Raw genomic sequence first — 24,633 nt, 5'->3', positions numbered from 1 at the left:
TCGTCCGTGAAGATTATTTTATTCATAACTACACAGACTGGTTTCTAAATGCAATTATGACAGAGTTTTTGGGGAAGAGCGAGCAGCAGCCCCACAGCAACCAGTGGAGTTTTCTTTTTTTCTATTTACGTGCGCGCGCAAGCAGCAGCCCCACAGCAGGGGGAGCGGAGGTTTTTTTTTTTTTAAATATTGTTTACATGTGCGTGCGTGAACGGGACAGGAGGTCCTCAAACTGGGTCCCGCAGAGGCTGAAAGCAGCCGTCATCCAGACGCAGCTCCTGCAGCAAATAATGATACGTTGGGAACGTCTCATGACGTTTGTCAGCTTTCCACAGCAACTCACTCAGTGTGATCAAGGTCCGTCATGTGAACTTGACTGACAACCGGAGCCGGTGAGCGGAATGGAAGCTCCTCCTATTTGATGACGCACTGGGGCGAATTTTCGCAAGCGAAAGCAGAGGGACACACCAGGCGATGGTGGCGTCTGGTCGCGCCCGGTGTGAACGCGGCATTAGGGTGAATACTGACATGAACACTACTTGCCAGTAGATGGCCGTAGAGACTGTGAAAACATACTAAAACAAAATTCCAGATAATCCATGTCTGCTACGTTTAAGATGCGTGGAATTTAATAAACGCAAACTGAATTTCAGACATCTTATAGGTATTACTCTGGAACAAAGACGACAGACCGTGTTTGACATAAGCAAGATGTTAAAGAGCAAACAAGAATCGATTTCAATGATTCCAATTGAAAATAATGGAGAAGCAACCTGGGCTTCTTCTGGCATTTTTACATAAAACAAACACAATAACAACATCTATAAACCCAGAGAATATATTCACGAGAGCTTTAGGCACAGTATACAAACAGTTTAATGCTGTTGTCCGTGTGGAGCCTGATCAGAGCATATCAAATGCATTTCTTCTGTCGTGAATGTACTGAGATTACTCATAATGCACTGGGCACAGCATGTCCACACTAAAACTTTTAAAATTAGTAAATTACTTTAAAACTAAAACTTATATCTGATATTTTCACTTTATAAAACTTCAGATGTGACGTTAATTTAAATAACTTGTCCGAAATTAGTTTGGTTAAAATTTTAACCATAAGATAAAACTATATGCCTCTGGATGACTTGGGTGATATTGCCAGCGTATCAGTATGGGGTCAAAAGAAATGAGCTTTTTTCTTTTCTATGACCAGTTCTCCTTTGCCTGCTGAGGATAGAGTGGTTTCTTCTAGAACCAGCTCTCCTCTGTTTGTAAAGGATAGAACTGCGCATCTACTACAAAACATTTAACAGGTAGGTACTCAACTGATTTTAGACTTCATAAATGTTTATACCTGTTAAGCTTTGTTTACTACATCTGCAAAAATGTTAGCGGTCTAAAAATTATCAGACCAAAACCTATCAGAAGATAAGTGTTCCTATGATGGTTTTCAAAGTTATCTGAAAAGCTAATCTGATAATGAAAACATTATCTTTGATAATTAGCGGATTAGCGGAACTGTGCCCACCAATGCTAACTATGTATACATGTTGTACAATAATTGTGCTCCATATAATGTTCTCTGAATCTGAATTTTAATTTGAAAAAGAATAGATCAAAGAAATAATGTAAAGCCCAATAATGCCATGCTCTTCATGGCCATAATGGCCACAACTGTTTCTTGCTGATATTAAAAATGGTCTTGGCTGCTGGCATGAGTGTAAATGGACACTTCCAGTTCTATACACTAATACGGCACAAGGTCTTTTCAGGAATTACAGATCAGAACAGTGGGGCAGGGATGGTGGAATAGTGGTTAGTGCACTTGTTTTCAGTGCGGAAATTTCCCAGTTCAAACCCCAATCCTGCCACATTTATCCATGTAATGTGGAGTTTGCATCAGGAAGGGCATCCGCCATAAACACCTGTGCCAATTCAACATGCAGATCCACCTCAGATTTACTGTTGCGACCCTGAGTGCAAACAAGGTAGCAGCTTTGAGATTCAGATCAGTAAGCAGGTGCTGGTCAACTAACCAATTGTGATGTTTCCCAGAAGTTGACATTTTTGGTGAATGTCAAGGTTCCATGTGATTATAACATAGGAATTACAGAACATGAGGGCTGCAGAAAGAACTGGTGAAGATGTGTAATGCAAAGAACTATAGTTCCATCATACAAATCATCACCTTTCTCAGAGGAGATGATGGTCTAGTGGTTAAGCATTGGGGTTGAAACCAGAGGATCCTCGGTTTAAATCCCAGCCTGACCGGAAAATCACTAAGGGCCCTTGGGCAAGGTCCTTAATCCCTTAGTTGCTCCTGGTGTGTAGTGAGTACTTTGTATGGCAGCACCCTCACATCGGGGTGAATGTGAGGCATTACTTGTAAAGCGCTTTGAGCGTCTGATCAATCAATCAATCAATCAATTTTTTTATATAGCGCCAAATCACAACAAACAGTTGCCCCAAGGCGCTTTATATTGTAAGGCAAGGCCATACAATAATTATGTAAAACCCCAACGGTCAAAACGACCCCCTGTGAGCAAGCACTTGGCTACAGTGGGAAGGAAAAACTCCCTTTTAACAGGAAGAAACCTCCAGCAGAACCAGGCTCAGGAGGGGCAGTCTTCTGCTGGGACTGGTTGGGGCTGAGGGAGAGAACCAAGAAAAAGACATGCTGTGGAGGGGAGCAGAGATCAATCACTAATGATTAAATGCAGAGTGGTGCATACAGAGCAAAAAGAGAAAGAAACAGTGCATCATGGGAACCCCCCAGCAGTCTACGTCTATAGCAGCATAACTAAGGGATGGTTCAGGGTCACCTGATCCAGCCCTAACTATAAGCTTTAGCAAAAAGGAAAGTTTTAAGCCTAATCTTAAAAGTAGAGAGGGTGTCTGTCTCCCTGATCTGAATTGGGAGCTGGTTCCACAGGAGAGGAGCCTGAAAGCTGAAGGCTCTGCCTCCCATTCTACTCTTACAAACCCTAGGAACTACAAGTAAGCCTGCAGTCTGAGAGCGAAGCGCTCTATTGGGGTGATATGGTACTACGAGGTCCCTAAGATAAGACGGGACCTGATTATTCAAAACCTTATAAGTAAGAAGAAGAATTTTAAATTCTATTCTAGAATTAACAGGAAGCCAATGAAGAGAGGCCAATATGGGTGAGATATGCTCTCTCCTTCTAGTCCCCGTCAGTACTCTAGCTGCAGCATTTGAATTAACTGAAGGCTTTTAGGGAACTTTTAGGACAACCTGATAATAATGAATTACAATAGTCCAGCCTAGAGGAAATAAATGCATGAATTAGTTTTTCAGCATCACTCTGAGACAAGACCTTTCTGATTTTAGAGATATTGCGTAAATGCAAAAAAGCAGTCCTACATATTTGTTTAATATGCGCTTTGAATGACATATCCTGATCAAAAATGACTCCAAGATTTCTCACAGTATTACTAGAGGTCAGGGTAATGCCATCCAGAGTAAGGATCTGGTTAGACACCATGTTTCTAAGATTTGTGGGGCCAAGTACAATAACTTCAGTTTTATCTGAGTTTAAAAGCAGGAAATTAGAGGTCATCCATGTCTTTATGTCTGTAAGACAATCCTGCAGTTTAGCTAATTGGTGTGTGTCCTCTGGCTTCATGGATAGATAAAGCTGGGTATCATCTGCGTAACAATGAAAATTTAAGCAATACCGTCTAATAATACTGCCTAAGGGAAGCATGTATAAAGTAAATAAAATTGGTCCTAGCACAGAACCTTGTGGAACTCCATAATTAACTTTAGTCTGTGAAGAAGATTCCCCATTTACATGAACAAATTGTAATCTATTAGACAAATATGATTCAAACCACCGCAGCGCAGTGCCTTTAATACCTATGGCATGCTCTAATCTCTGTAATAAAATTTTATGGTCAACAGTATCAAAAGCAGCACTGAGGTCTAACAGAACAAGCACAGAGATGAGTCCACTGTCCGAGGCCATAAGAAGATCATTTGTAACCTTCACTAATGCTGTTTCTGTACTATGATGAATTCTAAAACCTGACTGAAACTCTTCAAATAGACCATTCCTCTGCAGATGATCAGTTAGCTGTTTTACAACTACCCTTTCAAGAATTTTTGAGAGAAAGGAAGGTTGGAGATTGGCCTATAATTAGCTAAGATAGCTGGGTCAAGTGATGGCTTTTTAAGTAATGGTTTAATTACTGCCACCTTAAAAGCCTGTGGTACATAGCCAACTAACAAAGATAGATTGATCATATTAAGATCGAAGCATAAATAATGGTAGGGCTTCCTTGAGCAGCCTGGTAGGAATGGGGTCTAATAAACATGTTGATGGTTTGGATGAGTAACTAATGAGAATAACTCAGACAGAACAATCGGAGAGAAAGAGTCTAACCAAATACCGGCATCACTGAAAGCAGCCAAAGATAACGATACGTCTTTGGGATGGTTATGAGTAATTTTTTCTCTAATAGTTAAAATTTTGTTAGCAAAGAAAGTCATGAAGTCATTACTAGTTAAAGTTAATGGAATACTCAGCTCAATAGAGCTCTGACTCTTTGTCAGCCTGGCTACAGTGCTGAAAAGAAACCTGGGGTTGTTCTTATTTTCTTCAATTAGTGATGAGTAGAAAGATGTCCTAGCTTTACGGAGGGCTTTTTTTATAGAGCAACAGACTCTTTTTCCAGGCTAAGTGAAGATCTTCTAAATTAGTGAGACGCCATTTCCTCTCCAACTTACGGGTTATCTGCTTTAAGCTACGAGTTTGTGAGTTATACCACGGAGTCAGACACTTCTGATTTAAAGCTCTCTTTTTCAGAGGAGCTACAGCATCCAAAGTTGTCTTCAATGAGGATGTAAAACTATTGACGAGATACTCTATCTCCCTTACAGAGTTTAGGTAGCTACTCTGCACTGTGTTGGTATATGGCATTAGAGAACATAAAGAAGGAATCATATCCTTAAACCTAGTTACAGCGCTTTCTGAAAGACTTCTAGTGTAATGAAACTTATTCCCCACTGCTGGGTAGTCCATCAGAGTAAATGTAAATGTTATTAAGAAATGATCAGACAGAAGGGAGTTTTCAGGGAATACTGTTAAGTCTTCTTTTTCCATACCATAAGTCAGAACAAGATCTAAGATATGATTAAAGTGGTGGGTGGACTCATTTACTTTTTGAGCAAAGCCAATAGAGTCTAATAATAGATTAAATGCAGTGTTGAGGCTGTCATTCTCAGCATCTGTGTGGATGTTAAAATCGCCCACTATAATTATCTTATCTGAGCTAAGCACTAAGTCAGACAAAAGGTCTGAAAATTCACAGAGAAACTCACAGTAACGACCAGGTGGACGATAGATAATAACAAATAAAACTGGTTTTTGGGACTTCCAATTTGGATGGACAAGACTAAGAGACAAGCTTTCAAATGAATTAAAGCTCTGTCTGGGTTTTGGATTAATTAATAAGCTGGAATGGAAGATTGCTGCTAATCCTCCACCCCGGCCCGTGCTACGAGCATTCTGACAGTTAGTGTGACTCGGGGGGTGTTGACTCATTTAAACTAACATATTCATCCTGCTGTAACCAGGTTTCTGTTAGGCAGAATAAATCAATATGTTGATCAATTATTATATCATTTACCAACAGGGACTTAGAAGAGAGAGACCTAATGTTTAATAGACCACATTTAACTGTTTTAGTCTGTGGTGCAGTTGAAGGTGCTATATTATTTTTTCTTTTGAATTTTTATGCTTAAATAGATTTTTGCTGGTTATTGGTAGTCTGGGAGCAGGCACCGTCTCTACGGGGATGGGGTAATGAGGGGATGGCAGGGGGAGAGAAGCTGCAGAGAGGTGTGTAAGACTACAACTCTGCTTCCTGGTCCCAACCCTGGATAGTCACGGTTTGGAGGATTTAAGAAAATTGGCCAGATTTCTAGAAATGAGAGCTGCTCCATCCAAAGTGGGATGGATGCCGTCTCTCCTAACAAGACCAGGTTTTCCCCAGAAGCTTTGCCAATTATCTATGAAGCCCACCTCATTTTTTGGACACCACTCAGACAGACAGCAATTCAAGGAGAACATGCGGCTAAACATGTCACTCCCGGTCCGATTGGGGAGGGGCCCAGAGAAAACTACAGAGTCCGACATTGTTTTTGCAAAGTTACACACCGATTTAATGTTAATTTTAGTGACCTCCGATTGGCGTAACCGGGTGTCATTACTGCCGACGTGAATTACAATCTTACCAAATTTACGCTTAGCCTTAGCCAGCAGTTTCAAATTTCCTTCAATGTCGCCTGCTCTGGCCCCCGGAAGACAATTGACTATGGTTGCTGGTGTCGCTAACTTCACATTTCTCAAAACAGAGTCGCCAATAACCAGAGTTTGATCCTCGGCGGGTGTGTCGTCGAGTGGGGAAAAACGGTTAGAGATGTGAACGGGTTGGCGGTGTACACGGGGCTTCTGTTTAGGGCTACGCTTCCTCCTCACAGTCACCCAGTCGGCCTGCTTTCCCGGCTGCTCGGGATCTGCCAGGGGGGAACTAACGGCGGCTAAGCTACCTTGGTCCGCACCGACTACAGGGGCCTTGCTAGCTGTAGAATTTTCCACGGTGCGGAGCCGAGTCTCCAATTCGCCCAGCCTGGCTTCCAAAGCTACGAATAAGCTACACTTATTACAAGTACCATTACTGCTAAAGGAGGCCGAGGAATAACTAAACATTTCACACCCAGAGCAGAAAAGTGCGGGAGAGACAGGAGAAGCCGCCATGCTAAATCGGCTAAGAGCTAGTAGCTACGCTAAGCTAGCGGATTCCTAAAAACACGCAAAGTGAATAATGTGTAAATAATTTAGAGGTGATTCAGCAGAAGGAGTGCTTTAGTTAAGGCACGTAAAGATTACACTGGGAAACAAATCGTAATCTAGATAACTAGATCAATCTAACTGCGCAGATTAAACAGCTAACAGATACAGAAAAACACCGCTGTGCTCCGGAACAGGAAGTGATACAATACCGCAGTGAGAGCAATGTACTGATGCAAATGTAAAAGCTCTATATAAATGCAGTCCATTTACCATTTACAGTTGTTTGGACGTTTACATGCACTCATCGTGGGCGTTAATGTCATGGTAATTTTGAGCTTTTAATGATGTGTTTGAACTGTTCTTTTGCTAGAATTGAATGATTTTACAATATACCTCATTAGTGACTTCAAATAACAAGAATTGGGTGCAAAAACTTGAATTTATTTTGGATCTTGTCTAATTCACACAGGGTCAAAATTACACAAACCGGCTCAAGTATATACACACATTCACTTAACTCCTTTAAGTGTTGCTGAAGGTTCTATAATGTCTTTATTGTGACAAGGCCTATTAACTCCTTGTTAATGATCATGACTGACTACAACTGGTAGTTTCCCTTTGGCAGCTTAAAAAGCACCCTGTTTGACAGCACTGATTGGACTGACCAATGCTCAGAACAGTGGGAAAGTTCAAGGAACTCAGTAAAAAGCTAAGAAGGGGAATTATAGATTTACACATCAAAACCCCCAAATTTTTACATTTATGTCCATGATGAGTGTATGTAAATGTGACTAAGTGATGGTCTAGTGGTTAAGTACCCAGAGTAGCAAAACACGCAGATTCAGGAGCAGCTTTTACCCAGTCGCCATAAGACAGTGAAATACAAATCGATAGAAAAACAGTGCAGTATAGAATGTAGCATATAGAATGCACTGTAGCAACTTTATCCTTGTAGTATCTTAATATGTGCAATATCCAGTGTCGAATGTTATGTACAGAGACAGTTATTGATAGTTTTTTCCAACCTTATTGTATTTTATTTATTTATTTTTATGTTTTTTTTGCTGAATGACAATAAAACAAGTCTAAGTGGTGGGCATGAGACCACAGTATCCTCTCAAACCTCCAGCAAACTGGAAAACAAATCACTTGGGCCCTCGGGCAAGCTCCTTAATCTACAAGTTGCTCCCGATGTGTAGTTGAGCGACATCCATGACAGCACCCTGACATCAGAGAGTGAATCATTGTAAAGCGCTTTGAGTTTCTGATTCAGATGGAAACGTGTGATATGAATGCAGTCCTTTTGCTATTTTACTTCCGACCACAACTGTATTTGCTTCTGTTGGTGATGGGAGTACTCTGGTTAGCTGGGGTGTTTGTTCCAGCAGAGCCCAGGACCATCTGTGATCTGTGAAGAAGAGATCTCAACTGGGGCTGCAGCTATCAATTATTTTAGTAATCGAGTATTCTGTTGATTATTCTGGCAATTAATTGAGTAATCGGATAAAAAGTACTTTTGCGTTTCTAAACAACATCAACAGTCCAGGGCTCTTCCTAAGCAGTGGCACAATGTTGCTGCGCCATCACACAGATTGTCAAATTGAATGTATCCCTTTCTGTGTGTCCTGGGTAATTATTTATTTTTTTTACTTTACAAGTTTTGGATCAGTCCCGGTGTCAGGAGCTCAGCCAAAGTCAGGCCAAAGTCGTGGCATTTTGCCGAAATGGCGATGGGATGTGGTTTTCTGTTTTTTGTTTTTCCCAACTTGTAAAATTTAACCATTTTTAAGTATGTTTTTTAAAAGGTTGGTGGACTGAGTCCCTATAAATAGAGGCAGGCAAATGTTCCATATTTAAAATCTGCTCAAGCATGATTGATGGTTGTACTGGTGCTTGCAATGAATCCATGTTACCACCAAGTAGGATCTTTCTTTTGGCCACTCCTGTTTTCCTTGTGCACATCACAGTGTGCTACGTGTGGAGTCACATGGTGATTTGACCCGTGTTTTAAGCCAGACACCCTTCCTGAAGCAACTCCATGTGGTCTTCAACTGGGAACCTACTGTTAGAGAGGCAGGGGTACTGACTTGCTTGCATCATTGTGACCTCCCCATATGGAAACCAATCTTGAAAAAAGGATGAGCACTCCACATTACTATTGTTTCGTACTCTGTGGTAAAAAAAAAAAAAAGTTTCGGCTAGCACGTGGTGTGGCGCTAACATTCCCACCTCATTACATGGAGCAGTCACTGCTGAAATTCCAGAGCTTAATTTTCCAGTCAATAAGCAGAGACTTAAACATTGACATACTTCTGCAGTAGAAAGAGAGTGTAGATTGTTAACCACAATTACAGTTTCAGGCTGTTTCGAATAAGCCTTTAGGTTAAAGCTGGAACAAATGACAGAAAATGTTTAGTTATTGTGTTTTACAGCGTGATGGCATTTTGTTCTGCGGTTCAGATGTCAGTACAGTTGGATCTGGAACAAACATATTAACATCGTGACTACTCATACAATCATGGAATATGACACTTACGCAGAAAAAGAGCAGCAAAGGGCAGCATTCACCATTAAATAATGACCACATACATAAAAAACACACACAAGGACAAAGTACAGAACAGTACTGGCATCAGGCTTGTGCAAAATTCTGAATTGAATTGAGAATGTCTCCCAAACTCCAATTTCAGTGCCATGAATTTGAATTGACTTTGAATTGAGGATGCAAAGAAGAAGTAGAATTGAAACTTGAATTGAAGGAAGTAGACTTGAATGTCCATGAAATTCCATGAAATTCCAATTGATAATTTTGGTGTATTCCAGAACTTGAGTGGACTAGAATGGATTTGAGTGGCTGGTCTGCCTCGCAGGGAGATGAGCGCTGTTTTCCTCCAATCCTTACAATAATCTGCCAAATATATAATGTAGTCTTTCTGTTGTTGTCGCTCTTGGTCTCCAAGCAAACTCTTTTATCATCAATTATCCCAAGACCCTAAGGATTCATATCTAATGTTTGGGAATTACCCAGCAAATAGATTAATCAGTCAGAACAAAAAGATCGTACAGTTGCCAAGCACATAGCTCAGGTAGTTCCACAGAAAACAACTAAAGTAAAAGATCTGCCTGTTTAATGAGGCGGGGAAAAAAATAATACCCAAGCCATTAGCTTCCAAGTACAGGCCTGTTGGAATAAGAGTGCAGCTGTTTGGTTACAGCACAAAGAAGAAGAAAGGAGACGCTTTATGCCTTTATGGTAGCAGATCCCTTCCACTTTCTTAGCTTTAGAGAAAGCAGAGAGACTGAAACACATTAAGACACTTAACGTTCGTGGTTGCTACACAAACGACAATAAAGTTCCCGCTGGCAGAGGCATGCATTAAGAACTACCAGAAGTTCCATTTTTGATGGTGTGGCCATTAAAATCATTGCAAGCACTCTCCAACAGAATTAGAAAAATATTAGTGTTGCTCCATAGAATCTGGCAGAATTACAATAATAATTGGAAAAACTGCCAATCTTTGATGGATGACAAACAATGGTAACAAACGTGTGAAAACCCAGTGAATGATGTAAGTTGCTTATATTTTGTGGCTCCCTGATATAAACAAGTTTTGGGAATCATCATCTTAATGAGCTTAATGAGCAGTTATCCAATTCTCCAGACAGGAAAGGGATGTCACCCTACTGAGTCACAATGTTCCCCTGTGTGTTCTTTTTCAGACTGAACACTAATACCTCTACAGAAATTATTACATAAGTCTCAGCTAGTTCTTAGGAAGGGCCTGTGTGTGTGTGTGTGTGTGTGTGTGTGTGTGTGTGTGTGTGTGTGTGTGTGTGTGTGTGTGTGTGTGTGTGTGTGTGTGTGTGTGTGTGTGTGTGTGTGTGTGGCAAACATACGGCCATGCAGTCATATAAAAACACACACACACAAAGTCAGAAAAACAAACGGACAGCCAAACGGAGAGAGAACATAGATGCAGAAGAAACTCAGACAACACTGTACACAAACACCACAGTGAAAAGACATGCTGGGAGTTGCCTTTGTTGTGTAGCTCTGTCCACAGAATCAAATGAAAGTCTTTTTTAATAATAGATCCTGACAGTTTTATTGGTCTGTATTCACACTTGGCACATGTACATTTGTATGTGTGCCGGTGCATTTTTTTTTTCTTTGTTTAGTTGCTGGGGTCCTGCTGTTTACTGAATCCTCTCATTTACATCATTCAAAACAGTAGATGTTCTATAGGATCAAGTCTTAAGGTTGTGCTCAAATGTTTGCATACCCTGCCAGAATTTTTAGGGTTTTGGCCAGTTTTCAGAGAATATGAATAACACCACAAAAACATTTTTTTTTCTCTGTGCTTATTCTTTTTATATCATAATAACAACAGAAAAGACCCAAATGACCCTGATCAAAAGTTTACATACCCCTGTTCTTGATACTGTGTTTTGCCTCCTTTAACATCAATGACAGCTTGGAGTCTTTTGTGGTAGTTGTGGACGAAGCTCTCTGATAGTAAAGCTGCCACTGAATATGTCTTGACTTTATTTGCATCAATTATGAAGAAATGCAAACAGTATGGCACTCTATGGTAAATCAGCATGGAGTAGACAGTTCTCAAAAACTGAGTGACTGTGCCCAGTGTCCTAGTTGTTTTATGAAGCAAATACTCAGCTCTCGTGCAAACGTAGACTTGTGAATGTTTCTTGTTGGGGCGGACAGATATTTTACAGCATAGTGGGGAAAAAAGACGATGAGTTTGTGGTGACAGAGAGATGGAGTATTGAGTGCCAGTGACAGATATGAATGCATTTTTCATTCATCAGTTACTTAAAATGCAAATTCTTTGGATTCTCATTTTTAAAAACATCTCTAAATTTGGTGCTCTGCACTCATTAGTGTAGTGTTTTTACACTACACCTCTCAGAGATTAGCTGTCAGTCAGACCGAACAGTGTAGGCAGAAGATGACATCTCTTCTTTGGATATTCATGAAAATGTTGGAACAGTTCCACAGTTATTCTCCACACACACATATTGTGCCATTTGAATATGCGTCTGGAGAGAGTGAGTTGGAAAGTGTGCCGGATTAGTCAGGATGAAGTGAGAACAGCCATGAAGAGGATGGAGTGTGCAACGGTGGTTGGTTTAAATGATATATAAGTGGCGGCAGCGGAGTTTTTTTTTAAAGCAGATTGTTTAATAAAATCCTAGAAAGTGAGCGAATGGTTTGTGAGTGGAGAAGTTCACTGGTAAGTCCCTTTGGCATCTCCCTTATTTTCACTCAGGATGGCCACAACAGATCGAAAGTGGATTTGCATGTTGATTTGGCAGATGTTTTATGCTGGATGCCCTTTCTGACACAACTCCATTTTGGAGAATGGGCAGGGGTGGAACCAGGAACCTTCCACACTGAGACCAAGAGCACTTAACCACTTGGCCACAAACCCTGCATAGAAGCGTTCTGGTGCTGATTTTTAAAAATAAGACTGATGTGCACTGCTGTAGTACCTACAGAGACATAAAGTTGCTCAGCCACGATATGAACTTATGTGATGGGGTAGTGCAAGCTATGTCAAGGAAAGAAGACCTGTGGTCAGCAATATGGTTTCATGCCAAGAAAGAGCACAACAGATACAATATTTGCACTTGGAGTGCTGATGAAAAAATATGGAGCAGGCAGAAGGATTTGCTTTAAGTTTTTCTTTTTGTTGTGGATTTGCAGAAAGCCTATATTAGGGTGCCAAGAGGAGTTACAGTGTTGTATGAGCAGGTCTAGAGTGACAGAGAAGTACTAGGGTAGTGTGGGATATATGTAAGGACCTTTTAACTTTTACAAATGTTTAAAAACATTGACGTAGAAGCAAAACAAGCAAAATTTAACCCTTCTTATGTTAAAATCAAAATACCGACCAGTCCATAGTGCATTAAGATCAGTTCAAGGGTCTCTTTGTCGATGTAGTTATATCACTTTAAAACTGATTTTTGATTTGTATAGGTTAATTGTTAAATCCCTATTAACTAACTTAATGAAGATTCACACCTGTACCTTGTTGTACATTCTGTGTTGTCGAATCCACATTGAAATACACTCCTGTTCCCCCTGACCCTCAATGTAGTTGATTTTGTTTATGGCCCATTCAAAGTCTTGACACTTAGTTTGCAGACGGCGAGTGAAATGTTGCTTTGCATTTACCGGTGGCGAGATCCGTCAGACTCTGACTCAGATGTTTGCCATGGTCCAGTAAATTTTTTTTCATGTTTAAAAATTTTCGATAGCAGTCACTTTGTATTGTGTAAGACTTATCATGCTAGATTTCAGAAGCTAAGCAGAGTGGGTTCTGGTTAGTCCTTGGATGCTAGACCTCTTGGGAACACCAAGGACTGTGTGTGTATTTCCAAGTAAAACTGGACTTGTATTGCGAAGGGCATCCAGCGTAAAACTTGTGCCACATCTCAAAGCTGATCCTTGGTAGGACCACTGTGGTGACCCTGAACAAACGGGAGCAGCCAAACGGACGACAACAACTTAAACTCTGACGTTCATGCTAAAATGCCGGCAAGAGTTGAGCTCCACTACCACTATGTCACCTCTGCTAGTATGCCATTCCTGCTCCGTTTGCCCTTTGCCGGCTTCAACTGGCCAACATCAGAGGCTTGACTGGATGTGCCATCTCCTCTGGATCCCTTGGGCATGCAGTGCCTAATAACAATGCACCAGTAGCAAGTGACGCTATTACATAGTTACATTGAGTTAATATAGGCTACATCATATGACAACTGCTGAGTGGACGTTCAGCTCTGCCAACCTAAGCTACTGCACCGTGGCGTGCGCTATGCAAACCCCCGTCCTCTGATGGCAAAAGTTAAGCCATGTCCAATAGTAATCCAGTGAATGTCACCAAACGTCGCCCTCTGCTGAGTTACGTATATCGACCTGCGTTAAAGACAGGAAATTTGGACCCCTACAGCGAGCCTTCTCCGGCATTTCACAGATTTTTGAGAATCTGCTATATGTCAGCCACTTCACATGTGTCTTGAATGGGACAGAACCATAAAAGGTTTTTTAAGTTGATGTAATTTATAATCAGTTCTCTGGAGCATCTATTTTGATTACAGAAGAAAAAACGTTTAAAGCAGTGAATGGGTGATGCTTCAAAGGAAAGAAGGAGGTTCTTGTTTTAAGATGTGCTGTCTGTGGTTATGTTTTTTTTTTTATTAAAACCAGCAGCAGAGGTGAGTCATCTCTGAATGACCACTGTGCAAATGATGCTCGGAGGTGATTGATTTCACTGACATGAAGACTTACTGCTGCTGAGGATCACAGTCCAACTATTTCTGTGTATGTGTGTGGACGTGCGCATGCGTGCATGCTCAAGGCACGTTAACATTATTTTATTCCTGTCAGTCCAGCAGAATGACTCATTGCACTGTTTGATTTCCCCACATTGTAAATTTTTAACGAGATGAAGCTCGTCCAAAGCAGACATCCTCAGAAAATTCTAATTGTGTGGGTGTTTGTGGATAAACATCTGTGCGGTTGTGTCTGTCCAGTACATTGTATATTACTGTTTGAATGTAAGAGTGTCAGTGCTGAGGGTTTGTGTGTGTGTGTGTGTGTGTGTGTGTGTGTGTGTGTGTGTGTGTGTGTGTGTGTGTGTGTGTGTGTGTGTGTGTGTGTGTGTGTGTGTGTGTGTGTGTGTGTGTGTGTGTGTGTGTGTGTGTGTGTGTGTGTGTGTGTGTGTGTTCCTGCAGTGCAGACAGACTCAGGCGATAACACAACAGAGCACAACTACATTCCATTCAGATAAAGTGTATCCTCACATTTTGCTCAGAACATGATTTGATGTGAAAATGTTACTTCCACAAAGTACTCTAATTACAAAATCGAGAGAATATTTTATGTTGGAAGGACAGACACTGAATGGAGACAAAATTGTTCCCAATTTCACTTGAAATTGTTAGCTCATCCAGCATGGTTTGGTGAAGTGTTTGGTACTGGAAGCTTGGCGACGTACTCACAAAAATGTGATGTCTGAGATGCAAGATTAAATATTTTATCTTTCATTTTATCTATCACAACTGGGCTGCATCCAGACATTACCCAGTTAACCCTCTGGGGCCGATGCCGTATACGACGGCTAAGCCCAAGCTTTACCAAATTATAAATAACTTTTTAATGATATGAGATAGAAACTCACTTTTTTTTTTGCTGAAAAGTCAACTCCGCGACTTTCGAGCCAGCCATCGGCCATCTTTGTACTCCTCATAGAAGCTGTGTGATGACGTGCGCAATGTGAGTGTCCAATCGGAATTGGTTCACCGTCACATGGTTTACCAAAATCCAGTCGTAGGGCAGATTCAGCTCGCGTGAAAAGCCAAAGATCGTTTTCAGGAGTGATATGTTACGAGTTAACCCGAATAGCCCCCTGGGAGCTCCAATGAGTAAATACTATTGGGCTCCAGATGCGCCCTGCGCCATTACACATGGCGACCACTGAAAACAGACGGCGAGCCTCTGATGACAATCTCACGTGCTCAAACAAAGAGTGTGTAACTATCAGGATTGCTCCACTAGTTTGCATTTGAATGTTACTGGATAACTCTGTTGCTTTTACCATGAAGACAAAAAAAACGCATAGTATATATTGTTCAAAATGTGCATTTGTGTTTATTGTTTGAACCTTTTTGTTGTAGTCTTTCACACAAAACCTCAAATTACCTTTATAAAGTGTCAAAACAGTTGTTTATTATAGTTTGCTGTGTTTTCAGTAAATGTGTGTGGAAAATTATTTTCCGCTTTGCTTTTTCCTTCCTTATTTTTGATTGTAAAGCTTTATTACACTTATAAAACACAACAAAAGCATATATATTATGAAAGCACAGGTTGTCCTGAAAAAAAGAGACATAAAACTTGATTGTGGGATGCAGGGAGAGCTGTTAACAGCAATAATAAAACATTTATGCTAGATGAGTGAACTGTTCAAAAGGGTTAACAGAGAGGGTTAACACAGAATTTTTGGCAGCGGCAAGTGGCCGCTGCGCTTTTTTTCCAAAGCAGAACGTTTCTGGTTCAAGACCTTCTCCATGCAATGTGGAGTTGTCAGGAAGAGTGCCCGACTTTAATTTTCTGGTGCCCAAACTCATTGTTTTCAGTAATACAAATCTAGTTTCACAGCCCCCCCATCAATTTGAAAAATTGTGTACTTTAATTTGAGGAATTTGTTGCTGGCTTTCCTCTTTCTGTAGCATGATGATATACTACCTGCAATAATAACTTCTTACCTCTAAAGGGAAATTGTTCACACGACATTATTTTTAGACTTGTGCAATTTTTATCACAGAGGTTTACATTGAAATTCTGTGTTTTTTGCGGGTATTTTGTTTTTCCCATGTCCTCAATTTGCAAACATTATTATTATAAATATTTTCCATATGTTTAAACCACATAAGGTTGTAAGTTAGTACAAACATTAACTTGTGCTGCCATATGCAGTGTTGCGGCAAAATTCTTTTTAGGCATGTTATTAAAGAATCATAAAGCAAAATTAATGGCAAAATGTGCTCAGCATTAAAGACAAATAAAATAGATATGTTTGACTTCCCATGACAATTTAATTATTGAATTATCTTGTGTTTTTACATGTTGCTCACCTCATTATTTTTTGTCTTATGTCTGTTTTTGTGGAATCATCCATTGAGCTGTAAATCCACAAAGTACTCTGCTTTACTTTCTTTAACAGATTTATTACGTCCCTTAATAAGTTCTTCACTATAATAGGATTTTAAAAAATGATTGAAATTTTACTTTTGCAAATTTAAAAGCTGACTTTTGCTGACATACTTTTTCAAAGTCCTCCGAGGCTTCACTCACACAGGCCTGTGACTGAAGCAGCAGAAACATTTTGTCACGTGTACACAGGCGAGTCCCTGTACACATGGACGTGGGAAATGTTAGCCGGCCTAATGATTTTCAGTGTGAGGGGGTTTTACGCCTCCCTATCATAAAGGGGCAGTTGGCACAACGTACACGTTCTCTCTGTCACTCACACACAAATCTGGTGTGAAAATTCAGGGAAGGAGGAGGAGGATTACCCGGACAACGTGTTTTCTCAGACTGACTGTGACAGTGGGACAAGAATGAGATGATTTCAAACACACAGATTGTTGGAGTCTGACATGATCATTGTGACTGAACAAGTGCTTTAATGTATTCAGCACCGTGCCCTTATCTTCCACTTTGTTAGAACATACCAACACACTGCATGTTGTCAGCGACTCACTCATTAATATTTGCTCAACTTTGTTGCCAGTTTTTGCATTCATTGAACACATTTAAAAGAATGCAGTGTTGACGGAGGAAATTTAAAGCAGAGCTGAATTTTAACTTTTCACTCAGTGAACTGATGTGTATAACCATTTAAGATTCTAGCTAATTCAAATTTGGGAAAAACTGGAAAGCAATGGCCTCTGTCACTTTGTTCCATCTTTAACCATTCAATTTCTGTCAGAACGGGCGGGTGCCGGGCACCCGAAGCAGCTGGACCCACAATGCAGACTCCCAGATCAGGTTTATGTGTAAAAGAAGTAATCATCTTTATTTCTGGGTGAGGTTCGGTACACCGGTGCTCAATCAGTGGAGCAGAGGTACAAACAGGGTCAGGCAAAAATGCAGTCATATTCAGGCAGGGTTCGGAGGCACAAGCAAACACCGACATCAGGGATGAGGTGATAGGCTTAGTCTAAAACAGAGCAGAGTTCAAAAAACACAGCAAGGCAAAACAGGACTGAAAACAAGAGCTAGGATGTGTACAAATGACGACAAACTGGCAGTGAGCTGTGAGACTGTGAGGGCTTAAATAACTGGTGGTGTAATTAGTGGAACAAGATGCAGGTGCCAGTGAAAGTTCTGGAAGGGGGCGTGACTAGTGAACAAAGATTAAGCATGGGCAAGATAATAGGGAAGGGAATGCACAAAGTGGAGTGATGTCAGATACAAAGATGCGTGAGCAGGTGCAAGAGCGGGAGTGAATGAAAATGCAAAACAGACACAATCAAAGTGTGGGAGACAAAGACACGAGGCGGGTGCAGGATGTGAAGTGAAACAGAAATAAGCGCAAAGCTACAACTGAATACGATATTACTGTGAACAAGAACCAAACATGAACATGAGAACTAAACTAAACATGAACTGGCAACACGGACTTGAACAGACATGCAGCAAAATACTAAAACGACATTAACACAAACTGACTTAAGAAAACAAGGCAGTAAGACAAACAATAAGAAAAAGCAGTGACCAAACGATAACCAAAACAATCCTGACATAACAGTTCAACAAATATTATAATCAAGAGGAACAAGTGATAACTTAAACAATGACTGAAAACTATTAGAACAGAACAAAAGGCCAAAGTAAAAAGTGACAAAGAAAACAAAGTGACAAATCAAAACAGAACAGAGAATAACTGTTAATGACTATGATGAAACTGAGGACAACTATGATGAAAATGAAATAACTAGTGAATCATAACAAAAAGAACAAAGTGACAAGAAAAACATAACAGAATAACTCATGATCAAAATTACTGATAAATCAAAGCTGAAGCAGACGGAAAACCACAGAAAGGGGAAAAACAAGGACTCAGTGCCCTGACCTGGCCAAATCCCTGACAATTTCATCTGGATTGTTTGTTTTTTTGTTTTCCCTGTCACTTCTTTGTTTTTCTTGGGCTCCTGCTAGGGTTTGCCATTTATATTATGGCTTGCTAAATTTAGGGTTGAATCATTTTTTATTTTTGCCTACACTTGTGGTGTACCAGTGTATCAACGCCCAGGGGTGAGATCACATAGAGAATTGTGAAATATACCAAACCCCCACTCGTCAAAAATGAAAATGTGAATATTCTGTTAAATGCGTAATAAAACATATAAAATATGCCCATTCCGAACCCATGCCATCAGCATGGGTTTATTGGTGTATATATGTTGAAATCGATGTTAGATCTCAAATAGATTGAAACTGAGAAATATAGGCATTGCGCAAAAGAGTGCCATCCGCAGTCTCGTAAAATCGACCGGAACGTGTTCAAATATGTCAGTCTAGAGAGTTTCAGTTCAGATTGGCCAACGTTCCCATCAGCGGGAGCTGAAAACATAAAGGTATTCTTTCCCACTTCAGTGCCGACAGGAGGTACACGAAAACATAACATGTCGTTCGTTCGTAGAGCATAACAGCTTTCAGATCTCTGAGGTAAACTAGATAAATAGGTTGGAACTAGTCAAAACTGTAGATTTCTAAAAGTATCAGACACCACACAGGCTTTTTCAGTGCTACTAAAGCTATCTATGGCCCGAGCTAACGTGGTGCAGGCGCTCCTGAAGGACAGTGACTCCATAACTGCTTGATGGAAAGAGCATTTCAAAGGATTCCTCAACCACGATAGTACAATAGACTGTTGTTGCATTGTTTGACGTGTATGCAAAAAAATTCTCTGGAAGCCACCTGCGTGGAATGCATTGGGGTGCAAAGCATTAAGTGAACAGCTCTCATATGTGTAATCCATGTATGATACACGGATATAGTTGAATCCTTGCCTTTTGGTGTACTTTAGGGGTCTTGGGAATTCTATGAAATGGAAGACTTACTTTGCCCCTGTGGTTGGATCAGTCACAACAATGGCACAACAATGGTCATTTTTGGCCATCTTTCTGGTTGGCAAGGCACACTTCACGCTATACTGACACAATCTTAGAATAACACTTTGCACCCCTAGGCTGATAGCAGAGGTGGGACTTCATTCTTAGAGATTCACGCACTACTGAGCATGCACATTCCTTTTGTAACATCCTCTTATTGAACCTGATGTTACTGGTCACATGCCTCAGAGTCCCATCACAGAAGTCATGGGGATTCTCTCACCACCACAGAGGTCAAAGATGCCATCTAGAGCATTATGAAGAACAAGGCCTCCAGGTGAGATGAGAGCCCAGCTGTGGTCCTAAAGGAAGGTGGACCACTGCTCCTGCAGCACATCCATGCCCTACTACTCAAGGTCTGGAAAAGAGAAGAACTTCCTTTAAAGCTCCGGGATGCTCTGTTAATGACCGTATTCAAGAAGTGGGACAAGGCGGGTTGTGAAAACTATACAGGCACATCTTAATCCTGTCAACTACTGGCAAAGTCCATGCTCATGTCCTTGCAAAGCGACTGCTACCAGAAGAAGTACTTCCTGAATCACAGTGTAGCTTCTGCCCATCCAGAGATACAGTTGATTTTCACAGTACGCAAACTACTGCAGACAAGAGCAACCTTTGTCCAAGGGCTTTACAGACCTGACAGAGGTCTTTGACACAGTAGGTCACCAGTCTCTGTGGAGTGTACAATCAAGGTATGGCTGCCATTATAAATATATCAGAGTACATCTGAAAATACTTTAATTCCTCGTGTGGCTGAAAAAGTTCCTCCGTGAGTTCGGCACTCTGTGCTACAGTTCCTCCATCAGATCTCAGATCATGGTTTCAGCAGCAGAGATTGTCCATCAGGTTGGTGAGTTTCAGACCTTGGTGTGGGTGTTCAGGCCAATGGAAGACCAGATCGGTCCGCTACAGGTGTAATCCGTTTGCGGAATCTCTGTGGTGCTGCGATCGGAACCTCCGCTCCTTCTCCACAAGCCGCACCTTGGATCAGAAATTGAGTCATGCTCCTCGTTAACGGCTTATTTACCACAGGCAATGGGACTGTTCTGTCTGAACATGAGGAAATTATGCCATGATCCACAAATAAAAACTAAAATAATGTTAAAATTACTCCATTTTGCCTCAGCGTGTCGCGGAGATGCATGTGCACGCCATGCTCCTCATATTATATTACCTTTGTGAAAAAAAAATTACTGTTTGTATTTGTGTATGTTACAGGTGCGTATTTAATTAAAAGTTAAAAATTAGTGTGGAGAGTGAAAGGCTGTTTAGCTCAGTGTCATACACAATAGATAAAAAAGAGCTGATGATGCAGAGAAGCTTCTTTTCATCAAAATGAATCTGCCCCTCACATTTTCAAAAAAGGCTTTAAGTCCTCACAGACATAAACAGAGTTAGTGATGGGCAGTTTCAGTTCTGTTCCTGGTGTTGTATATTTTTGTCGTGCTGAAGTCCACAGGTGACATTTCAGTGAGATGCCTGAAACAATGTTAAAGGACAATTTGTTGTAGTCAAAAAGTGAAGTTACGTGATTTAAGTGAAATGCTTGTAAAACAAAGTTAATGATATTGGTAGCAGTTACAGTTAAAAAGTAAGGAAAATCTGATGAATAAAACATGTTCTCAAAGTAATCATATAACTGTAATGGTATCATTAAATATTTGTATCGGTACTCGGTATCGACAAGTACCAAAATGTATGTACTCATACTTGTACTCAGTCTGGAAAAAAGTGGTATCGGTGCATCCCTAGTTTAAAGCCTATAACCATAAAGACCACTGCTAGAGAGATTCAGTATGTCAGTGATCATGCCATTGTAGCACCCTGTGCAGATAACTTCCAGGGCATCAAGAACCAGGTCCTACACCAATTTCCACCTAAACCAGTGGTGTCCAAAGTATTCCAGAAAGATTAACATCACTTTGAGCAGGTGGGATGAGTTCGTCAGTGGTTGCAAAGAAAACCTGCACCCTGTCTGCCCTTTCTGCAATACTTTGGACACCACTGACCTAACCAGTCATCAGTCACCTCCCACCATAAAACTGATCCTACACCAGATCCTACACCAAGAACCAGCACCTAACCAATCATCAATCCTCCCACCATTAAAGTGGACAGCATTCGCGCGTCGGGATGGAGCCGCTCATGGCGCACAACAAACTTCCTCCGTGTTGGAAGTCTCACACGACATGTTGTGGCATGCCCAGCTGTTACACAATTTCTCGGATACTCACTCGACTGAAAAGCCACCGAAAGCCATCTGAATCTTCCGAGTGGTTTCCAACACGGAGGTGTTTGTTGTGCGCCATGAGCGGCTCCGTCCCGACGCGCGAATTCCTCCGCACGTCTTTCATTACAAAATCTCCTGTAACAGTGGAATGTGCCGCAAAAGTGCTGATGTCCAACTCTTCAGCAATTTCTCTGGTAGTCACACGACGTGCCGGATCAACACAGCCTTCACTTTGGAAATGATCTGGTCATTTCAGCCTGTCGATGGCCACTCGGAGCGCGGCGTGCCCTCTGCCGGTGTGGGCCATCTTTAATCTGGTTGTAATGGTCCTTAATCTGTGTGACGCCAGTAGAATCTTCACCGAAAGCCATCTGAATTTTCCGAATGGTTTCCACCTGGCTGTCTGTCACAGTTTCTGAAAAAAATTTTCATGGAGCAAAGTGGCAGTCGCTCAGCCATTTCCCTGACAATGAAAATCCGACGAGGGGGCTGGACCAGTGCTCACTCAAAGCCTGCCCACAGGCGAATGACGCAACCGACAGGTGTGAAAAAACTCACGCATGCGCACGAAAGTTCAAGCTTGGCTGATGCAAGCGCACATGATTCAAATCCATATAGTTTTTGAAAAAAATAAAAAGGTCCGTTACTTTTCGGACAGACCTCGTAGAGCGCTTTAAAACAACTACATCTGCCATGAAGCGCTGTACATGACACATAAAATATGATTGTCTCATAAAATTTATGAGACAATATAACAATAGAACAAATTAAAAAACAGAAAAACAAGTGTTTTTAAAATACCTTGCTCATCTTCTCTCCTCCAAAAGCTGACAAAGATTCTTAGCTTAACCATCACCTGAGGTGTACCACTGGAGCATATGCCAGACTGAGGAAAAGAGTATTTGAAGACTGAGACCTAAAGGTCTGTGCAAAACGTCTTGTCTACAAAGCTGTTATTATGGAGCAGAGTGATGGGCCACCTCCCACAGCCACCTGAGAGCTCTGAAACAGCATCAACAAAGAACCTTATGTAAGATTCTGGTCATCAGCTGTGACAACACATAAACGTTTTGGAGGAAGCCGACATATTCAGCATCTCAACCACAATAATGCAGCATCAACTCTGATCGAACGGACATGTCATTCCCATGTCCCACACGTCTTCCCAAAGAGATTCTTTACTCTCAGCTGAGGGTAGATCAGCCAGCTCATGGTAGGCAAAAGAAACGTTTCAAGGACAATATCAAGATAATCCTGATGACATTTTAAATTCAAACAACCAGGAGCACATTGCACTGGATAGGCTCTGCTGTAAGAAAGCCTTGCAGGAAAGTGCTGCACAGAATCAAGAAAGGCTCCGCATATGCTCACTACCACTTTCACTTTACTTTGACCACACTTCACCATACATACATACACACACACACACATATATATATATATCTTCAATGCTCTCATTGATGGAAGGAGGTTTTTTCTTAAAATGTCATGATACATGGCCCCGTTCATTCTTCCCTTAACACGGATCAGTTGTCCTGTCCCCTTTGCGGAAAAACAGCCCCAAAGCATGATGTTTCCGCCCCCATGCTTCACAGTAGGTATGGTATTCTTGGAATGCAACTCAGCATTCTTCCACATGACGAGTTGAGTTTTTACCAAAATGTTCTATTTTGATTTCATCTGACCACATGATATTCTCCCAATCCTCTTCTGGATCATCCATATGCTCTCTGGCAAACTTCAGACGGGCCTGGACATGTATTGGCTTAGACAGGGGGACACGCCTGGCACTGCAGGATTTGAGTCCCTCTCTGCGTAGTGTGTAGTCTTTGTTACTTTGGTCCCAGCTCTCAGGTCCCTCCGTGTAGTTCTGGGATTTTTGTTCACCGTTCTCATGATCATTTTGACCCCACGGGATGAGATCTTGCGTGGAGCCCCAGATTGAGGGAGATTACCAGTGGTCTTCTATGTCTTCTGTTTTCTTACAGTTGCTCCCACAGTTGATTTATTCACACCATTGTGCTTGACTATTGTAGATTCACTCTTCCCAGCCTGGTGCACATCTACAATTTTCTTCCTGGTGTCCTTCGACAGCTCTTTGGTCTTGGCTTTGGTTGAGTTTGGAGTCTGACTATTTGAGGCTGTGGACAGGTGTCTTTTATACAGATAACAGGTTCCAACAGATGCCATTAATACAGGTAACAGGTGGAGGACAGAAGATCTTCTTAAAGAAGAAGTTACAGGTCTGTGAGAGCCAGAAATCTTGCTTGTTTGTGGTTGACCAAATACGTATTTTCCACCATAATTTACAAATAAATTCTTTAAAAATCCTACAATGTGATTTTCTGGATTTTTTTTTCTCATTTTGTCTCTCACGGTTGAAATGTACCTGTGTTGAAAATTACAGACCTCTCTCATCTTTTTAAGTAGGAGAGCTTGCACAACCAGGGGCTGACTAAATACTTTTTTACCCCACTGTATATTTGTGGGAGAGAGAGTCCTTCACACACAGTGTGTTTTGAACACATTGTATTGATGGACTTGGCTAAAATTAATTTAATGTCAGCTTGTTATTGAGAGGGATTACCTTGTGGTAATGTGGAGGAATTTTCGCTTTGACCAATCTTGTCGATGTTGCAGTATCGCAGTGGATGTGTAGAGGCAGAGCGCTGAAAATGATGGCAATAACGTAACATTTGTGCAACACTGTGCTGCTCAGATAACCAAACACACCACTGGTGTATAATCACTTATCACCCACTTTTCATTTTCCTTCTTAAATTTTGCCTGTACTTTAGAACATTGTGACCGCTCAGACATGACCAGACGACTTGGATGAATATGTGCGACACTGTCAACTGTATTGATATGCTTTGTTGAAATGCATTTGAA

General features: G+C 41.1%; 1 protein-coding gene and 1 long non-coding RNA gene across 3 annotated transcripts in view; one reads left to right on the top strand and one right to left on the bottom strand.

Moving 5' to 3' along the window:
* jade2 (jade family PHD finger 2) overlaps nucleotides 1-24,633 on the top strand; it is a 647,761-nt gene that overhangs the window by 321,091 nt on the left and 302,037 nt on the right. The window lies entirely within an intron of this gene.
* Nucleotides 7,100-23,955, bottom strand: LOC117517048. Its single transcript, XR_004562630.1, has 3 exons — nucleotides 23,945-23,955; nucleotides 17,071-17,073; nucleotides 7,100-7,178 (listed from the first exon to the last, which is right to left on the bottom strand). It is a non-coding gene; the product is annotated as an uncharacterized LOC117517048 (long non-coding RNA).

This window comes from Thalassophryne amazonica, chromosome 9 (genome assembly GCF_902500255.1).
Source record: "Thalassophryne amazonica chromosome 9, fThaAma1.1, whole genome shotgun sequence".
Classification (NCBI taxonomy): domain Eukaryota; kingdom Metazoa; phylum Chordata; class Actinopteri; order Batrachoidiformes; family Batrachoididae; genus Thalassophryne; species Thalassophryne amazonica.
The sequence above is the reverse complement of the archived record's forward strand: the minus strand, read 5'-3'. Positions and strand labels throughout refer to the sequence as shown.